The 18,339-nt window shown below is 38.4% G+C and overlaps 1 protein-coding gene across 7 annotated transcripts in view; it reads left to right on the top strand.

Annotated features, from left to right (window-relative positions):
* Nucleotides 1–18,339, top strand: part of LOC149502571 (uncharacterized) — a 192,613-nt gene that overhangs the window by 68,563 nt on the left and 105,711 nt on the right. For 2 of the 7 annotated variants that reach the window (XR_016323495.1, XR_016323494.1), the window contains exon 1: nt 15,654–17,211. The exons of the other annotated variants lie outside the window; for them this stretch is intronic. The gene's annotated coding sequence lies outside the window, so the exon portion shown is untranslated. Of the gene's footprint in view, nt 1–15,653; nt 17,212–18,339 lie in introns of those variants that run through there. 7 annotated transcript variants of the gene reach the window in all.

Raw genomic sequence — 18,339 nt, 5'->3', positions numbered from 1 at the left:
AGATAAATATGAAAATGCTCGGCATTAAATAAAAATAACAATTTTGTTTTCCCTTTGATATGTCCCCCGTCGGACGGATTCCTTTTGTTTGTTTTAACTTTATTTTATACAAAAGTTTAGATCTTTTATTTATCGACTGAGGCACCACGAAGTCTGCCGGGTCAGCTAGTTCGATAATAAAAAAGACTCGCCACTAATTATAAGTCCCGCCCCACTTTAGTTTTGACCAAGCAAGGAAGCTTCAATCTCGGCCTGCCGGGTACGTGGTTTACGCCGGTCTCTGTATTGTCGGTGCACTTTGACTGAGGATGTCTCGTTTTTCTGGTGAGGTAGTTGTTGACGAGTCACGGCTTTTTATTTACCTGCACCAAGAGACCGCGATGGGGGATATCGTTTTCAGCAACGACTTACTCTGTCAAGCGTCCTTGAGGTGGCCGTGTGTGGTCTCCAAACCTTCTTCTTCTCTGAGGCTTCGTTAGGGGTGGAGTTCGGACGTTTGGAGAGTCATTTTGTCGGTAGCTTCGATAGCTCTAGATACACAGCGTGCCGCCTCGCAACTAGAATCTCACTAATGCTTCAAGATTAATTTCATTGGCTGTTTGTAATATTTTCATTTTTGTTTTGGTGTTTTATCTTTAAGAGATGTAAGAAAGCCTCGGTACTGATTTTTTAATTATTTTATATAAAATAAAGTATATGGATAAAAAACCGAAAACCGGCCAACAAATAGACGAGACAGAGCTGGTGAAGCGTTTGGTCTTTGCTTATTTTGATGTAGACTAGGTTTCAGGCGTGGTTTCGCTCGCATAATTGAACTGGTTTTGTCATCAATCAATTCAGCTGTACAACATACATTTTTATAGGACGCTGTTGTAAAGTATGCTGAAGGTATTTCCATTTGCGCATGCGCAAACATTCTAGGTATTTTAAGTCATGCGATAGTCATGTTTGTGGTGGCGCTTTCATTAGACTCCCGCCACCGGAGCAGAGTTCATCTCTACTGTTTTCACTCGCAGTGCATTTCGACTATCCGTCTCGGCAATAAACTCTTGTTATTTTTTTTCCTTTTTTATTGCATAGATGTGTGGACGAGCTCACAGCTCACCTGGTGTTAAGTAGTTAATGGAGCCCATAGACATTTACAACGTAAATGCGCCACTTACCTTGAGATATGAGTTCTAAGGTCTCAGTATAGTTACAACGGCTGCCCCACCCTTCAAACCGAAACGCATTACTGCTTCACGGCAGAAATAGGTAGGGTGCCCGTGCGGACTCACAAGAGGTCCTACCATCAGTCTTGTGGTATTTGCAAATTTTTTTGACTTGTTCTTTTTCAGATCAAATTTAAATAAGACCTTGGCGATAGTGCCTTGATTGTCTCCTTGAGATTGTTAATATTCGTGAGCAACGGTGATCGTTCAGTACAGAGATGAGGTGTACGCTAGCCTGCTTTGAAGGCAATAAAAAATAAATTGAAACTTCAAGTAGAGAATTTATAATAATGTATGTTTTCGACTTTGGATTCGCATTTATATTATATTATTGTCTCTAATAAGATTTAAACTTGTAACCAGTTAAAAGAAACAATTTTAAGAAACTTATGAATATTTAATTATATAAAAAACTAATCATGAATGATAATGTTTTAATTCCTGTGGCGTCGCAATTATCTTAATCCGAAGGAAGTGACGTAACAGCTGATTTGAGATCGGAAATGTGACCTCTTACGGCCGGATGTATCACTATTACAGACGACTAATACGAAATATCGATTACGAAGGCGCATGATATTTAGCAATAAGCAAGCACATTACAAATAATCGATTTTATTTCAATGCGTAGCTTTAATGATTTTGAATTACAATTATCCGTTTTGAGATATTCAAGTATTTATCACGATGTATTTTGCAGTTAAAATATTTATCTACGTGTGCTACTTAAAATGACGAATGTATATTTTTAGTTCGCCACAAACTAGCGAAGCTACCTTGCCTTCTGGATTGAAGGATAGAACAGAAGCGAAATATGGTATTCACATTTTGATATCCATGCCCAAAAAAAGGAATTGCGACTTTGACTTTGCAGATCTTTTAAGGTGCGTAAGATCTCAAAGATATTCGCGTATTATACTTCTCTTTTTTTTTTTCTACCTGTGCTGATAGTCTTGAGAGGCTGTATCAGCTTCGCCCTAACGTGTAGGTGAGCTCACGGGGCTAAAACCGGAATGTTGCTAACACTGGCCCTAGCAAGGCGGTACCCACAAGACAGGAAAGGGGTCTAAGGGTCTTATAATATTTACTATTATTATTATTCTTTTTTATTGCTTAGATGAGTGGACGAGCTCACAGCCCACCTTGTTTTAAGTGGTCACTGGAGCCAATAGACACTTGCAACGTAAATGCGCCACTTACCTTGAGATATAAGTTCTAAGGTCTCAGTATAGTTACAACGGCTACCCCACCCTTCAAGTCGAAACGCATCACTGCTTCACGGCAGAAATGGGCGGGGTGGTGGTACCTACCCGTGCGGACTCACATGAGGTCCTACCACCAGGAAATATTATATAATTTTTAGGTTTATTGTTTTGGAGCTGCGCTCCCCACAGCAACAGCAGTGAACCAATCTTTGGTCAGTATTCCAGTAAAGTAGATTACTTCTAATTCCAGTTATGTTAATTGTTGATATCTGGATCTGATATTGGAAATCTTTGTGTAGCAACGTAAACCCTTAGTTACTTGCGGATTCCTCAACCTGATTAAACTGTGTTCCGAATCTTGCAATAGCGTTTGATGAAAAGAGCCCATTAATGTTTTTGTCAAAGTAATTATTGCCTAGAATGCTAATTATATTCACAAATAATGGTATGCATAATTCCGACCGCTTCCATGCTGCAATGTCAGTTAGTTTTTTTAGGTGTTTGCCAATTGAAGAATGTCTTGGTCGACTTCTACAACCCGATTTTTTCTACGACTTTATTTTTAGTAGTTTCATTTAAAAACTCTTTGGTGTGTCTTAACTCCGCGATGTCGAGATTTGGTGTAGTCTATGGTCGTATTAGGAACCATCTTCTTTACGGAGAATTATTTTTTGATGGCAAAATATTTTTTACGTTTAAAAATCTTGTTTCAGAGCATAGCCACGGTATGTGACTACACTGGGCGCTGTATGCGTCATGCGACGTAGCACTAAGTAAAACAATAACGTTTCCAAAAGTATTTTTTGCACAAATAATGTGAATTTCTCATATTTAATTACAATGATGAAACTCCTTAAGAAGCAAAAAAAGAAAAATCGAAAGTCGCTTTACAATGTTCCGAATCTCGAATGTTTTCACACAAACATCTCTAACATTGCGAATCTAAAAGCATTTTAAGAGTCAGTGTTTGACCAACTTTCGGAACTGTCGCGTTTTATTGATACCATTATCGATAAAAAGTCTGGTTCGCGTCGTCACCGCACGTCGATGGTTCGTCGATATCGGCGTACACAATTAGTGCTGTACTATCGGTAATTACAATCGGTAGCCGACCTGCCGACGATCGATAGTTGGGATCATCGATACGTCACACCGTTGCCACAAGTTCAGAAACTATTGTTTTATTTCTTTACGGTCATATCTCCATGTTTGAATATTCGAAAATAATTCCCGGTAGTCGTGGTATTATTATTTTGCTGAAAATAAATAAAATAACATTCAACTTACATAAAGACACACCTTTTGCACAGATTAAAGCATAGAATGTCTCCACGTTGCCCAAAACACGTCATTACGGATCCTCCCGATCCATTAACGGTGCTCTTAGGTACCACAAGCACCGGTCACCGTCCTCGTCAAACTCGTCGCTTGGGACGAAGGGCTCGACGAGCGAATTAACCCACAGACACAGCCCACTGAGTTTCTCGGCGGATCTTCTCAGTGGGTCGCGTTTCCGGTCCGGTGGTAGATTCTGCGAAGCACTGCTTTTGGCTAGGGCCAGTGGATAGCATCACTCCGATTTGAGCCCCGCGAGCTCACATACTAGTTAAGGTTACGCTGAGACAAAAAAAAAGAATGTCAGTTCACATTTAATGTTTTTTTTTTAAATTAGAATTTTTATTTTTGTATTTAGTAAATACGTTACAATGTAGTCAAGTTGCGAGCCACGCGGAGTACGTTTTAAAAAATAGAAATTATATTTTATGAACGTTTATTCCGTACCAAATCTGACTTAAGACTAACTTATTACTAATCTTAATCTAACGGGAAGGGCATCGGACCACCGGTCCAGCGGATGCCGTCGTCTGCGAATTCCACAATTCAGCAGTTGAGTTCGCCGAAGATCTGCCTTTGCAGACATGAGTCAGCAGAGGTGCCCGATGTAACCATGTAGGTATGGATTCAATAAACGAATAAACAAACAACAGTTAATGTTTTCAAGGAAGACTAAAAAAGCAGAAAGTTATAATAATAAATATGATTAAAGTCAATTTTACCTTCGTTGCTCTCTTTTTCCATTGGAACAGGAAATATAAATATTTTTGGGCGTTCGGAACTTCAGTTTAGTTTATTAGTCCTTACAGTACAGTGTGAGCGGCAGACGTTCGCATACGTAGATCGACTAGGATCCGTTCCATGACAGTGGGTGTAATTTAAGGGCCGGCTTATTATTTACAAGCGTTCGATAAATTGTTGTAACCAAGTTTTTGTTTATTTTCATCCGGCTTGAGGTGTTTCGCTTCTGTGTTCTGCTCCGATGTTTATGAAGTCGATATTCCGGTTGTATGTTTTGTTCTGACGTTGACTGGATTACAACACAGCTTTGTGCCTGTCTTGTCTATTGGTTTCGTGTTGTTTGTTTTATGACAAGAAAAATTGAAGTGTGATTTAATATTTTTTTTAATTTAGAACTTCGTCTCCGTGTTTATAACGTGTAAATGACCTTTTTTTTTTGTTGGGAAATTTAAGGAAATTCAAGAAAGCTTTATGTTTTGTGGTAATCTTAATAAGATCCTCTCCCTGGGAGGGCGCACAACTGGTCATAAGTCAGGTTTGTTGTGATGTCGATGCTCTTTGATATCCGCTGATATCAGACAGGCGATGGAATTGGTTGCTACGCTAAATAAACAATGCAATTTTACGGTCCACTTCGTGTGCAATTCAATTTGAAATATCTAATGTATATTTTGATATTAATATCCATGGCATGCTTTCAAACAATGCATGGATTAATCGTTATCTTTCTTTTGACATGATTACGTCTTATAAATCGATGAACACCGGCTGCACGCACAAAAAAGTGTCACGTTCCGCGTGAGTCTGAGCGCGCAAGCGAGAGCGCGGAAAAAGCGATAGAGAGGCACGATCGGCCCAAGCGTTGTCTTGTAACATATTTATCTCTCTTCTCCGGTGCCGTCAGAGCTAGCAGCTCGAAGAGTTTGCCTACTAGCGCTATCGCGTAAAACTATTATTCGTAAACCGACTTTACAGAGAATCTATTATTATTTTTATCTATATATATAAAAATGAATTGCTGTTCGTTAGTCTCGCTAAAACTCGAGAACGGCTGGACCGATTTGGCTAATTTTGGTCTTAAATTATTTGTGGAAGTCCAGAGAAGGTTTAAAAGGTACCTAGATAAATATAAAAATGCTCGGAATTAAATAAAAATAACAAATTTGTGTTTCCTTTGATGTGTCCCTCGTCGGACGGATTCCTTTTGTTTGTTTTATGTTTGTTTTATACAAAAGTTTAGGTCTTTTATTTATCGATTGAGGCACTACGAAGTCTGCCGGGTCGGCTAGTCTTTAATATAGCAGGTTGAATAGTAAGTAATGTGACGTAAAAATATAGAAACGCCTACAAATTTACGAGCTGTAAGCAAGGACTTTCTTCTGTGTGATTGATGCCGCAAACACTGACACGTTGTAAAAACATTTAGACCCCGAATGACAAATATCTCTCACAAATAATGCAAATTTTTTACTGGTGGTAGGACCTCTTGTGAGTCCGCACGGGTAGGTACCACTGCTCTGCCTATTTCTGTCATGAAGCAGTAATGCGTTTCGGTTTGAAGGCTGGGGCAGCCGTTGTAACTATAGGTATTAAGACCTTAGAACTTATATCTCAAGGTGGGTGGCGGCATTTCCGTTATAGATGTCTATGGGCTCCAGTAACCACCTAACACTAAGTGGGCTGTGAGCTCGTCCACACATCTGAGCAACAAAAAATAAAAAATAAACAAAAAATGATTTCGATCGTAAGCAGAAATGTCTATTGACTGCACATTTAATCTCGTAAGAGTTATAAAAAACATTTCATAATAATAATGTCCGATATTCATAACATTAGGTAAAAACATTTTATCATAATTTTAATGAAGCAGCATCTAAAATGCCAGATGTTTAAAAAAAAAACATCGGCGACCGTTAACATCATTATACTCGTAATTATTCAGAAATAAACTGATAATATTATCGCTACAAATCAAACTTTCAAACACCGTTACGATGCTTCACTTTAAAATACATTCTGAACGAGTTATTGATTGTTATAATTATAAAATAAACAAAATAAATAACGTGCTAATTAACATAAAATTCTAGTTTACGTTGCCGTTGTACGAAGTCGCGGCATCCAAACACGAGTGCTGAAGGTCGTTTGGCTTAAAATTTTAAGCGCTCAAACGCTTAAAGCGCTTAAAACAGTTACATCGTTATTTAAATTCGCGTTCCTTCTGCTATCCTTTGACGTCACTCAAATACCCTTAAATATTATAGACTAGCGACACGCCCTCGCTTCGCTTCGGAAACATTAAATTTCATTATTGATAGCTGAGTCCGGCGATGTTACCCGCGGTTATTGTCGTACCGCGGTCGAAGCCGCGGGGCAAAGCTAGTCTAAAAGAAGTAGCCTAAGTTACTCCTTATATCATTAGCTACCTTTCAGTGAAAGTCCCGTCAAAATCGGTCCAGCCGTTCCAGAGATTAGCCGGAACAAACAGACAGACAGACAAAAATTGTAAAAAATGTTATTTTGGTGTATGTACCGTATATATAATAATATATTCATATGCATGTAGTAAAAAGAAGCTATTTCAATATTACAAACAGACACTCCAATTTTATTTATATCTATAGATAACTTGTGCTGCTAATATGTTGAGGTGAATATTTCTCTAAACAGATACCGGATAAATAAAATAAAAATATCGACTTTTATATGAGATTTCAAGAAAATGATAAATAGCTTTTTTTTATTGGTTTGATTGGTGGCCGAGTTCACGACCCACCTGGTGTTAAGTGGTTACCGGAGCACATAGACATCTAGAACGTAAATACCATCACCTACCTTGAGGCATCAGTTCTAAGGTCTCAGTATAGGGACGACTACAGCCCCATCCTTCAAACCGAAACGCATTACTACTTCACGACAGAAACAGGCAGGATGGTGGTACCTACCTGTGCGGACTCACAAGAGGTCCTACCACCAGTAAATTTATTTATTGTTTAGAAGGGCGAACGAGTTTACGGTCCAGTGTTATTTATGTGTTTCACGGAGCCTATAGATATCAAAAATAGTAATGTCATCTCAATCGTCGCAAATCCTGAAGCTTATGGCTTTCAATAGTTCGTATGCATGACTGCTTCGCAGCTGAAAAGATAGTGGGAGATTCTGTGTGGGCTTACAATGTGACCTACCTCTAGTGAATACAACATCAACGACAGTTTTTTTTAAAGTAGATCCACTGTAAACAACTGGTAGTCTTTTGGAGTTTCACTCGCATTTTTAATAATTATAAAATCGTGGATTTACGATTTGAAATTCTCATGAGCACATAGCATATTGCTAATCGCCGAATGGGCTCGACGAGTAAATTAACTTATAGACACAGCCCACTGAGTTTCTCGCCGGATCTTCTCAGTGGGTCGTGTTTCCGATCCGGTGGTAGATTCTGCGAAGCACTGCTCATGCTAGGGTCAATGTTAGCAACCTTAGAGTGTACATAAGCAAGCTATATAATGCATAAGCTAGCTTGTTTATATATAGTTACTCTAAGTTAGCAACACTCCCGGTTTGAGCACCGTGAGCTCAACTGCTCGCCCGGTAACGCTGATATGGTCTCTCAAGACCATCAGCTTAGGTAGGAAAAAAAAAGCTAATTGCGACTACATTTGAATGATATGTTACATCATATTATTTATGTCTTGATCTCTTTTTTTCTTGTTTTCTCTTGTTGAGCAGTAAAAATTACACTATGTTTTTTTTTTTATATAATCTTAACTCTAAAAACTCCGTAACTCTAATAAACTCAATCAATAATAGCGGATAATTTTTTTTTGTATTTATTTTAGGGCTCTTTATAGAGTTGTAGATTCACGCGTGAAGATTGATGAAGATTTTTATGGGCCTAGTTTTCTCTGTGTGGATGGACTCGGCACTGAGCTGGTCTGTTAGATTTTATTCTGGACCGCTCTTAGAATCTTCCGCAAAATTCACAACTAAGATTTCGTAATTGATGACCGCGTGATGACTAGCTGATGTCGTCAGTGTATTCGTTCATCTTTGTAATTTGTATAGCATCATTGTCACGACAATATAATGACACATGTTGTACTATTGCTTTATTTAAACAATAGCCTTATTTTTAAAGGTATTCAGCCCGCTGAGTTCCTCGCCGAATCTTCTCAGTGGGTCGCGTTTCCGATCCGGTGGTAGATTCTGTGAAGCACTGCTCTTGCTAGGGTCAGTGTTAGCATCACTCCCGTTTGCGCCCCGCGAGCTCACCTACTAGTTAAGGTTACGCTTAAATTGCCTTTCATGGCTCTCATTTTAGGTACGAAAAAACAAAAAAAGTTGAATGATAAGTTGCCCGTTTTATTGTGTGTAAAGCTACGAATTATTTATTGTAAACATACATATGTCAGTATTTCCTCGAGCTAAATATTTTTAAAATCGACTCTCAACTATATTTTTGTGAACATAGTACGTCCTGTCAAAAAACCTGGATCGCTCAGTTGGTGGGTAACAGATCACTATGCCATCATGCTTTCTTCATGACGTTTTGCAACGATAGTTATCACAGAATAGAACTTTATTTATTTATTTTTTATTGCTTAGATGGTTGGGCGATCTCATAGCCCACCTGGTGTTAAGTGGTTACCGGAGCCCATAGACATCTACAACGTAAATGCCGCCACCCACCTTGAGATATGAGTTCTAAGTTCTCTGTATAGCTACAACGGCTGTCCGACCCTTCAAACCGAAACGCATTACTGCTTCACGGCAGAAACAGGTAGGGGTACCTACCCGTGCGGACTCACAAGAGGTCCTACCACCAGTAAGCCTCCACATATTTCAAACTTTAAACGAATTGAAACGGAATGGATGGATTGGAAGAAGATTTGGCGTCCTATTTGGTGCTATACAGCAGTTGGAACCTATTGAGGTAACACTGGAAATCCACTAGTTCATCACTTCATAGTATAAAACAAAGTCGCTTTCTCTGTCCCTATATCTGTCTGTCCCTATGTATGCTTAAATCTTTAAAACTACGCAACGGATTTTGATGCGGTTTTTTTAATAGATAGAGTGATTGAAGAGAAAGGTTTATATGTATAATAACATCCATTAAATAGTGGAGAAATCATAATAAGTTACAGTTTCCGAAGCGAAGCGAGGGCGGGTTGCTAGTCTAAAATAAATGACACTCAAAATACTTCCTTATAAAAATTAAACAACAATAAACATAAACAATTTGAATGATAAAATGAATTATATCAAAGTTCTTTATATTAGAAGTGCTCGTAGTTCAGTATCGTAACTTTGAAAGCGCATTTATTACGGGGGCACACCACTAAATCTGGAGCCTTAAAATGACGCTTGGCTAATTAAGATGCTTTGGAGAATTAATATACTTAATATATTTGATTGTTATGTGTTTTATTAGTTGTTGTGCTGTTGTTATTAGGTAAATATTTAATAAAATACTTTGTCTCTTTTAAATACTAACACAGATAAATATATTTTTTGAATAGTTTATTCGTAATTACGTACAGGCATTGTAAGCTTTGCGTCTTTAATAAAATTTGGGTTCAGTTTCAAATCAGCTACTTAGGAAAACTAATCATACGATGACGCGTTTTCTTATACATTCACTGTATATTTTAAATGAATTTTATCCGTTAGTTATTACAAAATATTTTAATCTACAAACAATTTAACAACGAGTAACATTTTAGTGAAATAGTTAAGTAGCCGCGGGCACTGCGCACGCGCCACTCCCGCCATCTTGTTTAATCTAGTGCCGTTGATCGCGGAAAAGCGCGCGCAACCTTCAACGACCTTCGCTCTCCGACCACTCTAACCGAGCCCTTACGGTATAAGCAACCTTACAGCCCACAACACTCATACGCCATTAAGACTATTTTCGCCTGTACTTCTCTTAGTCGCTTAATGTTTTTTTTGTATTAAAAACGTCCCTGCTCGTGTATTAGTGTTCTACAAACTTAAGTAGGTACATTAAATTCATGGTCTGGTCCTATAAATCGATCGATAAGTAGATTTATATTGTATAGATACTTTGTCACATTAATTGAAATTATTTTAATGTGAGACGGGAGCCTGATTTGTAAAGATAAGATAATTATTGTACTGCGTAAATGAAATGGCGACGCGAGTAGGTATTTATTACAACGTAAAGTGTAAAACTGTTATTTATTGAGCTATTTACGTGCATACAAATTGTGTAGCATTTTTTTTAATCAACATGATTTTAAGAATTACTAATACGTTAATAATTTTTACCCTCAGCCAATTTTTTTACAGCACATTATTTTACATTTAGGCTAGTGATATCGTCATTAAAATAATTTTAGATGTTAGGAGAATGAAGACTTTTACATACAAAATCGCGTAGTCAAATACTTGAATTAAGGATTTGCGACCTTATGCCACAATTGTCGTGCCTCTATAAGGGCACACAAGGGTCAGTTCTTGGGGCGAAGTCTGGATCTCCTTCCTACTCAATGGGGTTGGGATGATGAGTTGCCGGTATGCGATCTATATGTGTGTGACATGACTTCATTAAATAGACATGGTTAAATGTATATATATAGACATCATCTTTTTGTTGCTCCAGCTGCTCCATCCTCTTCTTCTTGCTTCTTTTCACTCTATCTTCTTCCTTTTCTCTTTAATTCAATTCTCGCAAACAGCCAACTTTATGGCGGGAAGGCGTAATTTCAGTCTGCGTATACAACCATTACCCAATTACCCGACAGTTACCCAAACTGCCTGCCAATAACCGATGCTATAAATACTGCAGAGGGCAGGAAGACATGAAGAACCATGGTGTATCGAGTGATCGACACTTCAAACTAGACACGACCTTCAGTAATGCAGGTACTTTCAGGACCAAAGAAGAGCATTCTAATGTGCTTAATGACAATTAAGACGTAGAACCCAAGTCTCAAGTCAGTTGACAGTATTCACGGATTTCGGTAGCCACTTAACACGTGGTTAGCTCGTGCATGACATGACACCTTTGTTACCAACTCGCGCTCTATCACTCATCGATGGGCATTGAATTATAATTATAATAAGTCGTCGTGGCCTAAAGGATAAGACGTCCGGTGCATTCGATGCAACGGTGTTCGAATCCCGCAAGCGGGTACCAATTTTTCTAATGAAATACGTACTTAACAAATGTTCACGATTGACTTCCACGATGAAGGAATAACACCGTGTGATAAAAAACAAACCCGTAAAATTATAATTTGCGTAATTACTGGTGATAAGATCTCTTGTGAGTCCGCACTGATAGGTACCACCACCCCTACTTTTAGCGTGAAGCAGTAATGCGTTTCGGTTTGAAGGGTGGGGCAACCGTTGTAACTATACCGAGACCTTAGAATTCATGTCTCGAGGTAGGTGGCGGCATTTACGTTGTAGATATCTATAGGCTCCGGTGACAACTTAACAGCAGGTGGGCCCAGAGCTCGTTCACCTATACAAGCATTAAAAAAAGTAAAAAAAAAATACATTAAGTTCCCAGACAAAACCTGTCAATAAGGCGCATAGGTGGAATGCACGAAAAATAAGACAAAGTTTTACAACAGACAGACAGACTAGTATTTATTTTCATTAATAATCTACATTGGGTGTATACATTTTACATTTATACTGATTGTTTTCAACTAATTGCCGGTTCGATCATAAATCGTTGTAGCTTTATTATTATTGACATACATACCGTGTCTTGAAATGTCTTGATTTGATTAATTAATTAATTAAATTACAATATTTCCATGAAGTTCTTTTTTTATTGGTAGTTACTAAAAAAGTGGATAGAGGATCATAAGCTTAGCAAGGTTCCGGATGTATTCCCACGGTGATCGTATTTTGAACAGTTATAAATTTTTTAAGTAATGACGTGTCACGACACAGATAATAACATTGTTTAACAAACTGGAATTTAAAAATAGCTTGGTTTGCAATTAAAACTATTTTTCTATACTAATATCATAAAGAGGAAATATTTGTTTGTTTGTTTGTATTGAATAGGCTCCGAAGCTACTGAACCGATTTGAAAGTTCTTTCACTGTTTGGAAGCTAAACTATTCCCAAGTGACATAGGCTATAATCTTTTTGAAAAAAATTAAGGATCCTTACTAAAACTTCAATAATGTAATCTAAAGTGTAAAAAAATACCTAAAATATTCTTTATATCGCGTGCCCTGCGAAAACTATTGACGATAGAATAAAATAATGTACTACGACTTTATAGAACACATTATTATTTACAAAAAGAGTCGCGGCAGCATATTATGTCTAACTATTATAGTTATTCCGTGATAAGTTTGTGTCAAATATCATTGAAATTTTTGTTAAAGACCCGAGCGGAGCCGGTGCGGGCCGCTAGTAAGTTATAATTTCACCCGCAAAAACCCAAAAATAATCAACTTGAGCGTTTACCGTAGGTTCTTCTGAATTAATCTTTTGGATTAATTATTAAATAACTCAAAGAATATTTTTCCTTTTAAACCGATTTGCGGTTGTTTTTTGAGTTAGACTTAGCGTTTTAAGTCGTACAGGCAATTATTGTACGTTTTAGCAATGGAAGGTACACGGAAATGCTACCATGCTGCCATTGTTAGCACGGAAGACCTTGAAATCTAAGTGACCGGGCAAACAGAAGATTTGTTGGATTAAACAAATTCTCTAAGCCAATACTAGTTAGGCACGCATGTAAAAACAAATAGGATTATGCGCGGACAACAGCAAACAGCTTTTTAATTCGCCCAAAGCCGATAGCGTTGGACAGGTCGCGGCCTGTCGCGATTCCAGATAGCCCAGTTTGTGAGCACAATTGCCGCATCTGCGCCCGCGAGCCCATTGTGCTAGTGGGAACATGCCCTTAATTGCGCGCCGGTATAAATTAAAATGAGAATGCTATCTTATGCGCTGGTGTGGTTCTAGAGTTACAAATGTAGAACGCTAGAAAGTGTGTCGATGAATTATTAGCGTGTTTTGTTGATTATGTTGACATTACGACAAATCTGTTTGGTTTTTTTGGAAAACTAATTAAGAGAATAAAAGTTGTTACATGTAGTTTTTAGAAGATATTGCTTATCTTCTGTCAGCTCATAAATAGCTTTATACTTTGAGTTAGGATAACAGCTATGTGGTATAATAGACGGCTTTGTGCATAAATCACATAGAATTGAACTAATTAATAGATCATTATCACTGCCTCTTATTAGCTAACAAGACGACAATCCTTGACTTTTCCTTCACCGCGCCTTCTGCAACTTAGTCCTCCCAAGGAACATCTTTCCAACATCATACATATCTTTGGTCATCACACCCAAGTTCGTTTCCAGTAACTATAGCCACTGCTTTCGGTCAATATGAATTTCTAAAGACTATTTCTATATCGTACCATCCAGCTACGTAGCGTCGGATCCGTTCTCTTTAAAAAAACTTTTTGGCTTCAACAGCGGCACGTTCGGACGCTATGCGAGAGATGTAGTCGGTATTTAATTGCCTTATCCATAATTAGTATACTCTATGTTTAAGCGCATAAGCGATGAAAATAGGCTGCTACTCCACATGTTTGTTAATTGAAATGCATGTAAATATTTGTGGCGTTGGTTGTGCTTATGAAATACGCTTATTAAGGTAGTACGATGCTTTGTGTTTGTTACAAATTTAATGTAGGAATGCTTAGGACATTATGAGGCAGCGTGAATTTTATACGTACTCAATTAGGGCAAGTCACTTTAAGTACCTTAACGTTTGTAGTTAATAAAGAAACAACAATTATTTTTGCAAATCCGATTGATTTATTTACGTTATGGGGTAATTGTGTTTTTCTTTGCATTAAACGGGTTTTTTTTTTTTTTATTATTGCCCTTGTAGGCAGACAAGCATACGGCCCACCTGATGGTGAGTGGTTACCGTCGCCCATGGACTTCAGCAAAGCCAGGGGCAGAGCCAAGCCGCTGCCTACCGGGTGGATATTCACAGGCCTACAGGTTTTAAGTAGGTCTCCTTCGGAGGCGCTCGGGCGGTTGTTAGTAAATCCCACCCCTCCTGGCTGAGCCTTTGCTCGGTCACCTGTCCTGGTGAAACTGGAAAGGCCTCCGGGCCACCAGTAATCTTTCAATCATAAAAAAAAGGTTTAAAGTGGTTACCTAAGCCTAAAGATATCAAAATCTAGATGACAAACGGTAGGCAGCGGCTTGGCTGTATCCCTGGCATTACTGACGTCCATAACGACGGTAATCACTCATCATCAGGTGGGCCGCCTGCTCGTTTGCCTACAAAGGTAATTAAAAAAATTTAGGCGCCAATCATCTTGTGACACGCTGTTGAAGGCTCTATAGTGTGACGTAATTGCAGTCCTACAGTTTCCACTTGGTGACGTCATTGCTTCGTGGCAGAATTAGGCTGAATGCTAATTACCCATAATGGGCTCACATTTTTTTTCTCCATTTGTGCCTTTTTTATTGCAGGCATGTGTATGGCTGTTAATCACGGAATACAGATTTACGACCTGACTACTTCGAGTCATTTTGGCGGTCGCTGTCGTTTAAGACAAGATATTTGACAGATGCCTGAATCTCGCTCACGACATTTTCAAGATATGTTTGCACGTGTAGAAGTTTCGAACAATAACATTGGGGCCTGCCTACGCGGCGAGAAATCAGACTCTCATAATTCAGTAAACCATACCGTTTAATTTCGCCCTTAAAATCTATAAGCTTTGATCGTTATATTAAACATACCTACGAATAGATGGATATGTAGACTATGACACGCAACAGCGATCCTATAGACACAGCCCACTGAGTTTCTCGCCGGATCGTTTCAGTGGGTCGCGATTCCGATCCGGTGGCAGATTCAGCGAAGCACTGCTCTGGCTAGGGCTAAACTGTTAGCAAATTCTCTCAGGTCGAGCCCGTGAGTTCACCTATCGTCTAAGTGTAGCTGGAATGTTTGCTTTTATGTGCCCAATTTAATTTTGAAGTAATCCTAGCATAATAAACTATAAAAAAAACACTGTTATGTAAGATACGTAATGTCCATTGTAACAATTATTACGTAGATAACAAATATTGATCTCAACTTGTCGACTTCTTTTTCCTACGTAATCGTTAGTAGCGTCGTTGGAATACCCCCTAAGGGGGACACGCGGAAGGGTTGGTGAGCTCACGGGAAATTCTGAGCGGTGAGCTCACTAAACCCAAGGGAATTGCTAACATTGGCTCTAGCAAGAGCAGTGCTTCACTAAACCTACCACCACATTGGAATCGCGACCCACTGCGAAGATCCGACGAGAGACTCAAATATTTGTGTCTATGGGATTGTCAGCAATAAACAGAATTGTCTCCTTTAATATTAAAGGGGCATCTAAATCTACGAGCATCTACTCTTTAGAACTTCATACAGTGAATAATCAATCTTGTTTTAAATTTGATCAGGTGCAAATTACAACACAAATCTACTAGTCACGATTGAAAAAAAATGTCATTATAAATTGTCGTAAAACTCTAAATTTCGAACTGGAAAAAATGAGCTTTATCTCTATTACTTTATAGTTCATTATTTCTGATTAGTTATTAAATAAGAACTGTTCGATATTTACATCTGAGTCCTCTGAAACGTCGTTTTTTTTCTACCGAGAAGAGTGATTATTAGCCCTAAGGTTAAAGGTTTTAGGTTCAATTAGTTAAAATCGCTTACGGTTCGTTCGGACCTTTTGTTTCGGTCAAGCGACAATGCCTTTACGCTTACGTCAAGGTGACATGAGATGTTAATATCTATTGTATTAGTGCTAAACATCCGTGACCTTACACTGTACAAAGTTCACTAAGTGCATGAGGCACGATTCACTCACACAAACGCGATTACGAAGCTAGGCGACCAATTTGAACAGTCCGAAAACTGTAGGAAAATTCTCTGCAGTAACCCAACTCTTTCAGTCGGTCGTATTACAGCATCTGTTTGTAGGTTAACGCTGATAATGAGAGTAATTAACAGAGAGGTCGAATTTAGACGCGAACACAAAAACGCTTGGGCGGCTTAGTTCAAAACGGGAACAAAGCGGCGGTCTACAAGGCACTTTTTCCGCGACGACCCTAAAGGAGCTAAAGCGACAAGTCGCAAAACAGGTAGGCGGCGTGTATATATATGCGCTTGACATGTGACCGCCCGTGATACGCACCAATACAAAAGATATCACCTGTGGAACCTCACGCACACAGCCGACCGATAAATCGTGCCGCGAACAAAATGGTCCACGCACACACGCGCGCGCTCCGTCCACCTCCGTAACCTCCACACAAGGGTCGTACGCGAGTTCATTTTGATACCACACTGTTGCGTTTTCACCTGTTGCGAGTGTGGTTGTGAGTACGCTGTTTCAGTCGTTTAGTTTGTTTGGCGCGATCTGGTCGTACCCGTCCGGCGGTCTCGCTGCCTCCGTACCCACGTGTGCTGCATGAATGCTAATTGACTTTATTGATAAGTGCGCCGCTGACGTACGCCCGCCGATAACATTGTGCCGGCGAAACGCGTTGTATTCAAAAAAAATTTTTTTCTTTCTACATAGTGCTTAGTGGCCAGTGTTCAGTGCAAAATTTTCTTTCGACTTTCCCCGCGAATTTCCTTTGAGTTCGCCAAACTGAGGAATATTTCGGCAAACGATCATATCTGGAAGTACGTGAAAGGTGAGTTTTTTTTTTTTAATTTAAGTAAATTTAATTCACAATAAGCCGTTTTGACATGATACAATATATGCGAATGGTTTCCAAATATGTTATATTAATTCGCTCAAGAATTCATTTGGAACTTCAATTATTTATAAACAAACTAGAGGTCCCGCAGTAGTCGAAATTCGACTATAATTAATTGGAATTGTAAGTTTGTACACTATTATGATTGTATTTTATAATTCTATTATCACAAATTTCGCCAAAACTACACTATAAAAAATATTAACAACGACAAACCATATTCTATTCTCAATTTGACAACAGATGTCAAGAACAAAAGTTTGACAATAAATAGTATGCATGCGTGTGTGCGTCAAATACATGGTATGTAGTGTGTGTAATGTTTTCTTTATTGATTTCATGTATCTTTTATGCATTATTTTAAAAAAATATTAGCATTGCGCACTTCTTCTCTATATTCTCTATAGGTAAGTGTGGAAATTTTCATACTCCTCCGTCCGCGCAATTTTCGTAAAAAGGGATACAAAGTTTTTGCTTCACGTATTAATATATAGATACAGGTATACAATAGGTTCTTTTACTTTGCGTTACGTGCTATGCGCATTGATAAGGTTACGAAACTAAACAAGAATTCGCACAATTTTAAAATTAAACAATATCGTAATTGCCTGCTCATTGTCAATGATCCTTAATTGAATTGGACTCATATAGAGGTCTTTTACTTCTATGTTTATTGTCTATAGGTGTATTTATATCGTTATAATTGCTTTGAGCGGCAAAATTACTACTTTTACTTGCCAAAAAGGGTGGAAAGAAAGCCTGAGTAGAGGGATTGTCTCAAGGACCGAAGCGATGTAATCACCCATCATATCAAGTGTCATTTGTTTATAGAGCAATTTTTTATTTATTAGCTCTGCTTATGTCTAGTCATTTAGAATATAAAAAGGTTTTAAACTAAACTAAGGGATACTAAGCCGCATGCAGAGTGATTGAAATAAAATCCTATTTATGAGCCGAATAGCCGAACAATCTTCTGTAATAAGGTTGATTTTTCGACACAAATTGTAGTATCTAAAATCAAATGAATTTACTTACCAATGACCATCAATGAATGTGGAGTAT

Source organism: Bombyx mandarina, chromosome 08, assembly GCF_030267445.1.
Source record: "Bombyx mandarina strain Sakado chromosome 08, ASM3026744v2".
Taxonomy (NCBI): domain Eukaryota; kingdom Metazoa; phylum Arthropoda; class Insecta; order Lepidoptera; family Bombycidae; genus Bombyx; species Bombyx mandarina.
This window is presented reverse-complemented; position numbering and strand designations above follow the sequence as displayed.